The sequence below is a fragment of the Peromyscus eremicus genome, chromosome 3 (genome assembly GCF_949786415.1).
Source record: "Peromyscus eremicus chromosome 3, PerEre_H2_v1, whole genome shotgun sequence".
Lineage (NCBI taxonomy): Eukaryota > Metazoa > Chordata > Mammalia > Rodentia > Cricetidae > Peromyscus > Peromyscus eremicus.
The window spans coordinates 134,949,644-134,963,125 of NC_081418.1; positions in this window are offsets into that span (position 1 = coordinate 134,949,644).

Genomic DNA, 13,482 nt, shown 5'->3' on the forward strand with positions numbered 1-13,482 from the left:
ACGGGCTTTTCTAGACACTGGAGGCCTGGATTCCTGGAGTCACACCTCAGGACTGTGAGTGGACTCAAAGGACACAGCTTAGGAGATACCAAGTCATATCCTGCTCTGATGTTTCTTTTACCCTCTGGTGCTCCCTGCTACTCTCTCTCGGCCTCCACTCTCCTCAGAGCTCCTAAAACACTTCAGACACAAACTGGAAATCATTCTCCTAGCTAGGAACCATCATCTTTGGCTTCCTCCATGTCTCAGCCTCCCTGCAGTGGCAAGTGGAAACAAGTGTTTTGGCTCTGCTCTGCTGTGGTTTGGATTTTCTTCCCTCTCCTTCCATCATGGCCCCAGGTTTGGTACTTTCTCCATCTTCCTTTACTCTGTGTCCAAGTCGTATAGATGCTGTTACCTGAAGAATCAGGAACCAGCCTGCAGGAGGTCCCGGTAATTCTAGGCATGACGACACATAATCCCAGCACCTTCACTCAGGAGGCTGAGGAAGAGCTGTGAATCATGACTAGCCTGGGCTACATATTGTAGTACCTGGATGCCAGCCTGGGCTACATAATGTCTCAAAAGACACTAAACTAAATTAAAACCAGTACTCTGTGCTGTCAGTTCAGATTTTATTTATTTATCTGTTTATCTATTTTATTTTTTTGAGACAGGGTCTCTCTACATAGCCCTGGATGTTCTAGAACTCACTATGTAGCCTAGGCTGGCTTTGAACTCACAGATCCGCCTGCCTCTGTCTCCCGAGTGCTGGGGTTAAAAGTGTGTGCCACCCACGCCTTTAGTCCCAGCACTTGGGAGGCAGAGCCAGGCGGATCTCTGTGAGTTCGAGGCCAGCCTGGGCTACAGAGAGAGTTCCAGGAAAGGCGCAAAGCTACACAGAGAAACCCTGTCTCGAAAAAAAACCAAAAAAAAGAAAAAAAAAGTGTGCGCCACCACTCCCAGGTCAGCTCATATATTTTAAGTCTTCTTAGTTACACATGTCAAGACAAGCCCTGCTCTTGAGGTCCAGGACTGAGAGAGCCAAAAGGGCAAGGATCCCTTCCCTCAGGCTGTTCCTGTCAAGCCAGGGGCTCTCTCACTAAGCTGCATCTCCAGCCCTTTTTTGCTGTCTTTTTTGAGGTGAGTTCCTGCTATGAAGCCTGTAACTCACCCTCCTATCTCAGTTTCCCCGTGGAGCTGAGGTTAGAAGCATGTACTGCCTCACCCAACTACCTCTTGCTCTTTTATATCACAAGGTCTTCTGATAGGCGGGGTAAGAGATGAGACACTGTGTGGGAGAAGGGATGAAGATGGGGAAATATGGCATCATAGGCCCTGGGCGCTGAAGGAAACGAGCCCCCAGCTGGGGCCCAGAGAAGGGACCTTGTGTGGCTGTTTTCCCACACAATGTTGTTTCATCCTTATAACCAGTGGTGGAGACAGAGCTGGCCCTGCTTGACAGGAAGTTACCTTGAGGGATCTGCCCTACTGAATGCTGCTGGCCCCTGCCTAAGGCCCTGTGGGTGCCCCTGAGAGTGGGAGTTAGACTGTTCGGAGCTCCTCGCCCTTCCTCTGCCCTTTAACGTTCTTCCCCCTGAATGTGCCACCTCTTGGCTGGGGGTAGAGTGGCCCTTCTCGCTGCTTCTCCTGCCATCAGCATCCACCCCTCTTGCCTGTTCCCTGCCACATGGAGGGGCAGCAGGTTCTGCGCCATCATCTTCAGTGACAGTAGTGACAGTGTCCTCCAGCCAGGAGGCAGACCATGTGACTGAGGGGGTTGAAGGAAGGGAGAGGATGAGGGGCTTAGGAAAGTGTTAGGGAGCCAGGCAGAGGTAGGCGGATCTCTGTGGGTTCGAGGCCAGCCTGGTCTACAGAGTGAGTTCCAGGACAGGCTCCAAAGCTACACAGAGAAACCCTGTCTCGACAAACCAAAAAAGAAAAAAAGAAAAGAAAAAGAAAAGTGTCTGGGGCTGTGGTTGGGGCTCTAAAAGATGAGCAGAGATAGCATGAAGGTCAAGGGGACAATGAGGTGGAAATGGTTTGGTGGGAGAAGCAGAGCCACACCACTAGGGATTTAGGCAGACCTCCTGGGACTGAGGGTGCAGTCCAGCCAGCAGAGGGCTTGCCTGGTTTGTTCAAGGCCCTGATTCCACCCCAGCAAAATGTATATAGAGAATTGCCATCCTGAATTTTCCATGGGAATAAACGCCAGTTCACAGAGATTGTAGTAGGAAGGAACAGACTTATTCCCAGTTTAGAAGGGATGGAATTTATGATATACACAACAATCTCAGAATTGAAAGACTGTGATCTCAGCTACTCAGGAGGCAGAAACAGGAAAATCAAAAGCTCGCTCAAGGCCTGGAGAGACGGCTCAGGAGTTAGGGGCACTTGCTGCTTTTGCAGAGGACTAAAGTTCAGAAGCCATGGCAGAGGACCAAAGGTCAGATGCCAGCACCCACACTGGGTGACTCAGCTAACTGCTTGAACTGTAGCTCCGCGGGATCCAACATCTTCTGGCCTCTTTTGAGAGAGAGAGAGAGAGAGAGAGAGAGAAAGAGAGAGAGAGAGAGAGAGAGACAGACAGAGAGACAGAGAGACAGAGAGACAGAGAGACAGAGAGACAGAGAGACAGAGAGAGAGGGAGAGACAGAGACAGAGAGACAGAGAGAGAGGAGAGAAACATGTATTGTTTTGAAATACGATCTCAATATGTAGCCTAGGTTAGACTTGAACTACAAATGCTCCCATCTCAGTCTCCCAACCAGGATCCTGGTAGGCACATGCCGCCACGCTAGCTCTTACCTCAGCACTTGTTTTACAGCACTGGGTTGAACCCACCATCTTGTGTGCGCTAGGTGAGCACTCTACCGCTTTTTAATTTTTTGGGTTTTTTTTTGAGAGGGTCTCATTCTGTAGTCCAGACTGACCTCCAGTAAGTGGCAATCTGGTACCTGAGCCCGATGAATACTGAGAACACAGGCGTCATCACCAGGTCCTGCTATGCGCTCTAGAACTAAGATACATTCCCAGCCCTGTTTGCTTATTTATCTAGAGACTGGGCATCATGTAGCCCAGGCTAGCCTTACACTCTCTATGCAGGCAAGGGTGACCTTAAAATTCTGATCCTCACACCTTCTCGGCTGAGTGCTGGGATTACAGGTGTGTATGCAACCATATCCAGCTTTATATGTCACTGGGGACTGAGCCCAGGGCTTTGTACAAGCCAGGCAAGCACTCTGTCAACTAGATTACATTCCCAGCTCTGTAGCATTTCTTTTAAATTTGTTGAGATTTACAAAACAGGATATAATTGGTCTTACTAATTGTGCCATGTATATTTGAAAAAAGTGTGTATTCTGCTATGCTGAGGGCAATTTTTTCTCTTTTTTTATTTTTATTTTTATTTATTTATTTATTTATTTTATTGGTGGTGGTTTTGTTTTTGTTTTTTGAGACAGGGTCTCACTATGTAGCCATGGCTGGCCTATAACTACATAGACCAGGCTGACCTCAAGCTCATAGATCTGCCTGCCACTGCCTATTGAATGCTGGGATTAAACGTGTACAGCACCACATCTGACCCTTTTAAAATTAAAAAGAAGTTATGTGTATGAGTATTTTGCTGCATAGTATATCTGGGCACCATATGTGTCCCTGTTGCCCATGGAGATCAGAAGGGAGCATCAGATCCCCTGGAACTGGAGTTACAGACAATTCTGAGCACCATGTGTGTGCTGAGAATTGAACCTGGGTCCTCTGGAGGAGCAATCAGTGCCTTTAATTGCTGGGCCATCTCTCCAGCCTCAGAATGTTAGCTACGTGTCAGTTCGATCCTGCTAGTTGGAGGAACTGGTCAGTTCTATATCTTGCTGTTTGTTTAGTTGCTGATGACTAAGGTTTGGTGCTATTCTAGTTTATTTATGTGGCTGTGACAAATACTCTGACCAGTCCCACTTGGGGAAGGAAAAGGTTCACTTCAGCTTACAGGTTAGAGTTCTCCATCAAGCGCAGCCAAAGCAGAAGCTCAAGCAGGAACCTGGAGGCAGGAACTGAGCGTGGGACAGCACTCCTGGTTTGCTCTCCGGACTTTGGACTTTCCAGCTACCTTTCTTACAGCCCAGGCCAGGCCCACATACCTAAGGATGGCTCCATCCACAGTGGGATGGGCCTTCCGACCTCAACCAGCAATTAAGAAAATGCCTCAGAGCTACAGTCACAGGCCAATCTGATCCTGGTAAGTCTTCAGCTGAGGCTCCCTCTTCCCAGGCTACTCCAGGTCTGTGTCAAGTTGACAGCCAAAGCTAAGTGTAACGGGAAGGGCTCTCTAACAGACCCGGGCATGGCTAACATGGCACCAGCAGGTCTTGCTTCCTCCTCTTCTCTCCCCCTTGCTAAACTGTTAGATTACATTCCTAAAGCTAGCCACCAAAGTCTATTCCTTTATTTGGCCACTTCCTTATGCCTAAAACAACAAGATTCAACTATCAAAATACTAAGGTCCAGCAATCTAAATTCATTATTTGGCCACACTGACATACATGTCTAATCAGGACTTTCCAACCCATCCTAACACAGACTTGCCCTTTTCTCCTTAAATACCACTCCTGCAGCTGGGCAGTTGTGTCCTGTGCCTTTAATCCCAATACTCGGGAGTCAGAGCCAGGCGGATCTTTATTAGTTCAAGGCCAGCCTGGTCTATAGAGCAAGTTCCAGGACAGCCAAGGCTACACAGAGAAACTCTGTTTCAAAAAACCGAAAACCCAAACCCAAACCCAAACCCCTCCTTTAGAGACACCTGCTGCTGTCTTCACCTGATCCAGAGGGAGCCCCTCCCCCACCATCTCCCATCTCTCTGGGGTAATACATTTCCTTTGTGCTGAGAATTTGGTGTCTGGATGAGTTATGTGTGGACTTGGAGGTCCCTTCATAACACATACTTTCAATTGTATTTGCGGCTACCCATGTCTCCCTTAAGATCTGTCTTCCTAGGGCTTGAAGCTCTATAGTTAGACATAACATTGACATTTACAGACTGTTTTCTTGGAAAACTTTTGTTATCATATGTAATGTCCCCTTTTATCTGTTACTGATAATACTACAACCAATATTTTATTGAAAAAAATTTTAAGTATTTTATTATTTTATGTGTATATGGTATTTTGTCTGACTCTAAGTCTACACACCACATGTGTGATACCTGGTGCCTGTGGAGACCAAAAGGGGGCATCAGATTGCCCTGGAGCTGCCAAGGGGGTACTTGGAATGGAGCCTTTGGAAGAACAGCCAGTACTCTGTCACGTCCCAAAGGAACCTGGGACCAGTCTCACTCGGTACCTGTGGCTCCTCCCAGCACTGCTCACCCCGGCGCCCCCCCGGCCCCCCACCCCCGGGCTTGGCTTCCCTTACCCGCCCCCAGCCTCTGATTTCTATATAAACTGGCCATTTTGGCCACGCAGTCTCTCTTGGCTTCTTGGCCCTTGGCTCCTCTCTTGGTCCACCAACTCCTCTCGCCCTCAAGGCCAGCTCAGTCAGGACCCTTCCAGAAGCCTCTGGCTGAACTCTCCCTCATATCTACAATAAAACCCTTCTCCTCAAGCAAACCCTAGGATCAGTCATGTCCTCACGGTCATTCATATCCCGAGTCACCTCTTGTGCTCCTTAATTAAAATGTTTTTTCATTTATTGTGTGTATGTGTGTATGTGTGCTCTTGCCCGTGCATGCGTGTGTGTGTGTGTGTGTGTGTGTGTGTGTGTGTGTGTGTGTGTGTGTGCGTGCCAGAAGATAACTTCTTTCAGGACTCCTAGGGATCAAACGGGACATCAAGTTTGACAAAAGTCCCATTATTAGCTGAGCCATCTTGCTGGCCCCAATTTAACTTACTTTGTTAGTTTGGTGGTATATTTTCCTAGTCTTTTACTTTTAACTCACTGTAGGATTTTTGGAAATAGCATATGGTTGAACATTTAAAGTTTGTTTTGATGAGTTCTGTTTTAATTGGAATGTGTAGGTAGGTGACTTATTTCTCTCTGTAGTTGGTGCTTCTTCCTATTTGTACTTCCCGTCACCACTGTCCAGGTTGATTCATTTGAATGTTCTTTAGCATTCCGTTTTATTATTTTCAGTTACGTATAGGTGTGTATGGTGTGTCTGCATGTGAGGGCAGGTGCCTGCAGGTGACAGAGGCACTGGATCCCTTGAGCTGGTGCTTGTGAGCTGCCGGATGTGGGTGCTGGGAACAGAACCTGAGTTCTCTGGAGGAGCAGCACATGCTCTGATCCACGTCAGCCATTTCTCCACCCCTTTATTTTGTTATTTGAGACAGGGTCTCATGGAGCCCAGATTAGCGATATTCCTGCCTCTGCCTCTTAAGTGTTGGGATTACAGGCCTGTATTACTGCACCCTGAAAGTAATGTACTGATTTTTATCATTAAATTCCCCTGTGTTATTTCATCACCTCTCTGCATACATATTTTTACTGGTTGTAGGTAGGGATTGGCAAGCTTCTTCTGTGGCCAGATAATAAATATGTTGGGTTTTATAGGCCCAACACTCAATTTTGACACTGTAATACAAAAGCAACCTTATGTAATATCCAAATAAATGAGGCATAATTATCTTAAAATTTTTATTTATAAAAATGAAGTGCCAGCCTGGACTACAGAGCAAGTTCCAGGACAGGCTCCAAAGCTACACAGAGAATCCTTGTCTTGAAAAACCAAAAAAAAAAAAAAAAAAAAAGCAGCAGCAGCAGCAGTGTGGGGAGATAGCTCCATGTGTAAAAGTGCTTGCTTTAGAACCTGAGTTTAATTCCCAGAACCTGTATATAAAAACCAATGGCAGTACAAACTAGTAACCCCAGTGCTGGGGAGGTGGAGGCGACAGGACCCGCAGGGCTCACTGGAGCCAGCTTAGCCCATTCAGTGAGTCTCTGGCCAGTGTCATCAAAAAACAAACTCAAAAACCCAAAACAGAACAAAACACATGGATGGTGCCTGAGGAACAGTTCTCCAGGTTGTCCTTTGACCCATTTTCACACATGCATACCTATGCAAATGCATCCACCCACACCTGAGCACCTCCCCCAAACACACACACACACACACACACACACACACACACACACACACACACACACACACACACACACACACGGGGGTGGGGTGGTGGTGGTGGTGGTGGTGGTGGTGGTGGTGGACTTAACAGAGTATGGCTTCTCAAGTCCTTCTCTAGGGGTTACAGAAGACATGCCTATCACTGTGTATTCTGAATTCACTTATCACCTTAAGTGAAATATGGAGGTATGTTACCACCACACAAGTCCTTTACCTTCTTCTTCTCCTTCTTGTTGTTTCTCTATGTAGCTCTGGCTGGCCTGGAACTTGCTCTGTAGACCAGGCTGGCCTTGAACTCAGATCTGCCTTGCCTTCCTCCCCATAAATTTCGTGCTGGGAAAGAAAAGTTTAAAGCCTAAGCCAGCCGGGGGGGTGGGAGGAGGGAGGACAGAAGAATCTGTGGTTGGTATGTAAAATGAATAGAAAATCTCTTAATTAAAAAAAAATATATTAAAAAAAAAAAAAAAGCCTAAGCCAGCCAGAAGGGAAACTTTTTTTCCAGAAAGAGATTTACAACTTGTTAGACTCCAGAAGAAACAATGGGTCAGTAGTGGGCTGGACCACACCCTGACCTAGGTTGCTTAGATAGGCATGGTCTGACCCTCCACTTAAACCTTAATCTCACTTCAGGACCTCAAAGGTAGACTGGGACAGTGGGGTGGCCACTGGGTCTCTTCGTCCCTTTTCCCAGAGTGGCCATACTGAACAAGTCTTTTTTCCTGTTTCCACTATTAACTTGGTTCTTTTACCAGCTTATTGAGTATAGCTGCTAAGCTTGACTTGCTGGGCCACAGCTCGGCTTCTAAGTCCAACGACAGAGTGATGTACTTATTGACCCCAAAGATGTATTTGTTTTTGTCTGTTCACCACGTGTACGTAGTGCCCACAGTGGCCAGAAGGCAGTAGGTCCCCTGGAACTGGAGTTATGGGGGGCTGGGGAGCTAGGGGAAGTTGTTAGATGTTGTGTGGATGCTAGGAACCAAACCTGGGTCCTCAGCAAAAGGAACAAATGCTCTTCTTAACCACTAAGTCAGGTCTCTAGCTCCAGAAAACAGCTGCAGGCAAAGAGACAAATCACCCCAAACTCCAATGCCCAGAATGCTTAACGAAAACATATTTTGTATTATTTCAGGCATTTCAGTCAATATGTATTTACTAAGTGTCTTGACATTAAAAAAAAACCAAAAAGACTATACCCTGCCCCATGCATCTCATATTTGGCGGAGCAGTGGGATGCAGGCTAACGCCCTGCAGCATCCAGGGACCAGCCCTGCTCTTCTTCCCAGGATGGAGCCTTTCCTCCTCATCAGTTTACTCCTACTTCAGCTTCCAGTTTGTTTTAAAGCCATATCCTTTTTTCCCCTTTTTTCTTTTTAACCTCAGGCAAGATGTGGCTTTCCGGGTCAACCACTTTTTACCTCATCCACTACTTCTCAGCTCATAACCCTTCAGTTTATAACCACACACTGGAGGACATCAAAGGACAAGTTCTGTCTTGCTCACTGCGCATGCATGCTCAGCTTCACCTTTGCCTATCCTCCCAGACGGTGGCGGGGCCTTTCTCTCTTATCCAGAGCCCCGAGGTGTCAGCCTTCAGTTAGTCCACACTGTCATCCTCCTGAGCAAGAATGCTTCATACCCAGGACTTCACAGCTTAGAACTTCGAGCCATGAAGAATGCAGAAAACACATTCAGAGATTTTCACATATTTAGTGTATGTGGACATACCTGGGCATGTTCATGCTATGAACACATGAGTGTATGAAGTCAGAAGATAACCTGAGGGAGGTTTATCCACTAAGCCATCTCAAAGGCCCTTTTAAAACTTATATAAGAGGCGGTGATGGCGCACGCCTTTAATCCCAGCACTCGGGAGGCAGAGGCAGGTGAATCTCTGTGAGTTTGAGGCCAGCCTGGGATACAAGAGTGAGTTCCAGGACAGGCTCCAAAGCTACACAAAGAAACCCTGTCTCGAAAAACAAAAAACAAAAACTTATATAAACTAATTTGATAGAAACGGGCACAAAGGTTGTTTTTAAGACAGAGTTTCTCTGTGTAACAGTCCTGGCTGGCCTGGAACTCACTCTGTAGACCAGGCTGGCCTTGAACTCAGAGATCTGCCTGCTTCTGCCTCCCGAGTGCTGGGATTAAAGGCATGCACTACTACCACCTGGCAATTGCTCTATTTTAAATGTATTTCGAGATCTGACTGTCTCTGCCTCCTAAGTGCTGGGATTAAAGGTGTGCACCACCGCTGCCCAGCTTGCACAGGGATTTCCACGCTGGTGACTTTGAAATAATGCCACAGAAATACTGCCTTTGGTGGGCAATTTCCATCATGGCTGCCAGCGTTCTCTGCTTGCTTCTAGGCTCACCCTGTGTAAAAAAATTCCCCCCCTCTTGAGCACAGGCTGGATGGCCCAGTGGTGGAAATGATGGACTGTCACTCTCTGTGACTTCATCTTGCTGGTGTAGTCTTTCTGGTTCTTGTTATGATGGTGAGGGCGACCTGAGTGGCCACTAACCATCGGTCAGTGTCCTGGTAAGGCCCTCAGTACAGTCACCCATCAAGTGACTCCTGCTGACCACATTTGAGCCTCAGAGAACCGTGGCCTTATTTAACGCCTTTTCCTTTTGTGGTCCTGGCGATCAAACCCATGACAGACGAGTGTGCCACCACTGAGTTTCAATCAGCCCAATAGCTCACACCTAAATTATAGCCTTGTGGGAAACCCCGAAGCAAGAATTCAGCTCAGCTCTACCCAGTTTTTTAATCATACAATCAAAGACAATATGCTAAGGATTTGTTTTGTGACAGGGAAGGACTTGCTACATAGACCTGGGTAGCCTGGTACAACGCAGCCCAGGCTGGCCCCAAACTTGCAGTTCAACCTCAGCACCACAAATGCCAGGATTACGGGTATGCACTACGATCCTAGCTAACAGGCTGCCTTAAGGTCCTAAGTTGAGACTGATTTGTGCAGAGCAGTAACAATGCTTTATATATCCCTAAACTGTCCTACCCACCTGTTAGACTAAGTTCATCTAAGTAAAAAACATTTTCCTACTACTTACGAGGTTCAGTAGTCATTTTATGTACGGATTTCACCGGGTTTTCTTGAGTTATTTTTATTGCAGCTATGTGTGCTTCTGTGTGTGGGCATGTTCAAGGGAATGCAGGTGCCACTCATCAAGTCCTTATGGAGCTGAAATCACAGTTATAAGGGGCTAGGAATCCAACTGGACTTGGGTCCTATGCAATAGTATGCACTCTTAACGACTGAACCATTCTCCAGCCTCTGGAAATTTCTGATCTCTAACACTATTCAATAAAATACTACACAAGGCCGGGCGGTGGTGGCGCATGCCTTTAATCCCAGCACTCGGGAGGCAGAGCCAGGCGGATCTCTGTGAGTTCGAGGCCAGCCTGGGCTACCAAGTGAGTCCCAGGAAAGGCACAAAGCTACACAGAGAAACCCTGTCTCGAAAAACCAAAAAAAAAAAAAAAAAAAAAAAAAAAAAAAAAAAAAAAAAAAAAAAAACTACACAAGGAGTTCCAGGTCAGTCTCTGCTATATAGCAAGATCCTGTAGGTATGTATGATGGCACATGCCTGTAATCCCACTTGAGGAAGAAGAGGACCAGGAATTCAAGGTCACCTTTACCTACACAGTAAGTTCCAGGCCAGCCAGGGCTACAGGAAACCCTGGCTCCAAAAACCCAAACTAAACAAAAATGAGCAGGGGAGTGGGGTGGGGAGCAATCTCTCTAACAGGGTGAAAGCAAAACTGGATGAAAAAGCTTATGGACACCCTCTACTTTGTAAGCTCATTTCTATTTTATTTTTAAAATATAAAGGTTTTTAGGGTCTAGAGAGATGAGTCCTGAGTAAGAGCATAGGTAGCTCTTGCAGAGGACCCAGATTTGATTCCCAGCACTCACATGGTAGCTCATGACTTACCCCAGTTCCAGGAGATTTGATGCCCTCTTCTGGCCTCTGCAGGCACCGCCCACGCACACATGCGGTACCCAGACACACATGCAGGCAAACACTTATTTATATTAAATTAAAATGCTAAAAATACAAATATGACAAGCAAAGGAAAAAACCAGACTAGGCATGCTCTAATCTGTGTGGACCATCTGCTACTCTGCCTTCAGATTTCTGCTTGTTTTTAATCTATTACATTTATTTATTTATGCACCCCACACACACACACACACATACAATCAAGGGATAACCTGCAGGAGTCAGTTCTCTCATTCCATGTGGGCCCAGGGATCGAACTCATGCTTTTATCAGACCTGGAGGCAAGAGACTCCAACATGTTGACCCTTCTTTACCAGCTCAAGTGGGTACTTACTACACAAGGTGGTGGTATCAGGGACCAAAATCATGGTCTTAAGAGCAGTAGGTAAAGCTGGGCGGTAGTGGTGCACGCCTTTAATCCCAGCACTCGGGAGGCAGAGACAGGCGGATCTCTGTGAGTTCGAGGCCAGTCTGGTCTACAGAGTGAGATCCAGGACAGGCTCCAAAGCTACACAGAGAAACCGTGTCTCAAAAAACAAAACAAAACAAAAGAGCAGTAGGTAAACACTCTACCAATGAGCTATACAGCCCAGCTCCTTTATTTTTTTGAGGGGACCTCAATATGTAGCTCAGGCTAGCCTTGGACTTGAGAACCTCCTGCCTCATCTTCCTAAGCTGACAAAGATGTACCACTGCATCTGACTGGCTTAACCTTTTGAAGTCTTTTTTCTTTTTAAATATTTTTTTAAAGATTTATTTATTGTGTATACAGTGTTCTGCCAGGCCAGAAGAGGGCACCAGACCTCATTACAAATGGTTGTGAGCCACCATGTGGTTGCTGGGAATTGACCTTGAACTCTGGAAGAGGCAGGCTGTGCTCTTAACCTCTGAGCCTTCTCTCTAGCGGCGCCCTCCCCCATTTTTTTTTTTTTTTTTCCGAGACAGGGTTTCTCTGTGTAGCTTTGCACTCTTCCTGGATCTCACTCTGTAGACCAGGCTGGCCTCGAACTCACAAAGATGCACCTGCCTCTGGGTGCTGGGATTAAAGGTGTGCGCCACCACCGCCCGCCCAGGCTTCTCTAGCCCTTTTAAGTCTTTATGTGAGTCTGGGAGGTCAGAGGACAACCTTAGATGTCAGTCCTCACGTTCCACCTCATTTGAAAGTGTTTCTTGTCAGCATGCTCTTTCCCCCACAGGAAGTGCCTGGTTAGCTGGCTCGTGAGCTTCAGGGTACTCTGTCTTCACAGGCCATCTTCTGGAAGCCCTGGGATTGCAGCCACACCCTGCCAGAATCTGCAGTGGATTCTGGGAATCTGCACCCAGGCCCTCAAGCTTGCACAGCAAACATGTTATCCATTGAGCCATCTCCCTCCAGCCCCTGGCTTAATCATTTGTCATGCTCATGTGTGTGAACTCTGGACTTTCGTGATTTGGGGCTGCACATCTAAGGTGGCAACACAGAGGGGCACACATGGGTATTGGTATGTTCTCGTTGAGAGGACTCCCTAGTGCCCTGAGCACACGGGATCCTTGGACAAATTCCAAGATTAAAAACTGAGCCCTCAACAGGCATAGTAGCATGCCTTTAATCCCAGCACTCGGGAGGCAGAGGGAAGGAGATCTTTGTGAATTTGAGGTCAGCCTGGTCTACACAGAGTTCCAAAGACAGCCAGGACTACAAAGAGAGATGCTGTCTTAAAAACAAACACAAAGCCCAACTGAGCCCTACTTCCCCAGCAATCATCTCCCTTCCCCTATGCTTTGAAAGCAAGAGCTCTCGGTGCCCCCAAAGCACACTGCATTACTGTATACTGAGGAATAGGACGGTCCCGCTCCTCAGGCAGCTCAAAGCCAGTCTGGATTTTAGAGCTGTTAATGTTAAATGTAGAAGTAGTGGTCTGGAACCAACCTCCATGAAAGAAGATAACTAAGTTCCAAGGGAAAAACTGGGGCATGAGTAGGGGTCAGAGGGCAGGCTCAAAACACCAGAAACCGGCACCTTCTATACACTTTTTTTGTCAGGGACAAAAAAAGGTTTATTTCAGAAGAGAACCAACCAGCTTATCTAGGGCAAAGCTGAGAAACCAAGAGTGTCAACTGAAGCAGGTTTGGTGGTGCACGCCTGTAATCCCAGCACTCAGCTGGAGGCAGGAGGATCCTAAATTCAAGTCATCCTTAGCCACATAGTATGTTCAAGGCTAGCCTGGAATACATGAGACTGTCTCAGAACAACAACTACCCACAAACAAACAAAAAACAAAACACCAAGGCTTTCTAGTCCAATGACTACTAGCTTTAGGAGCAGTTAAAAGTAATTTGTCTATAGCCAGGCATGGTAGCACATGTCTTTAATC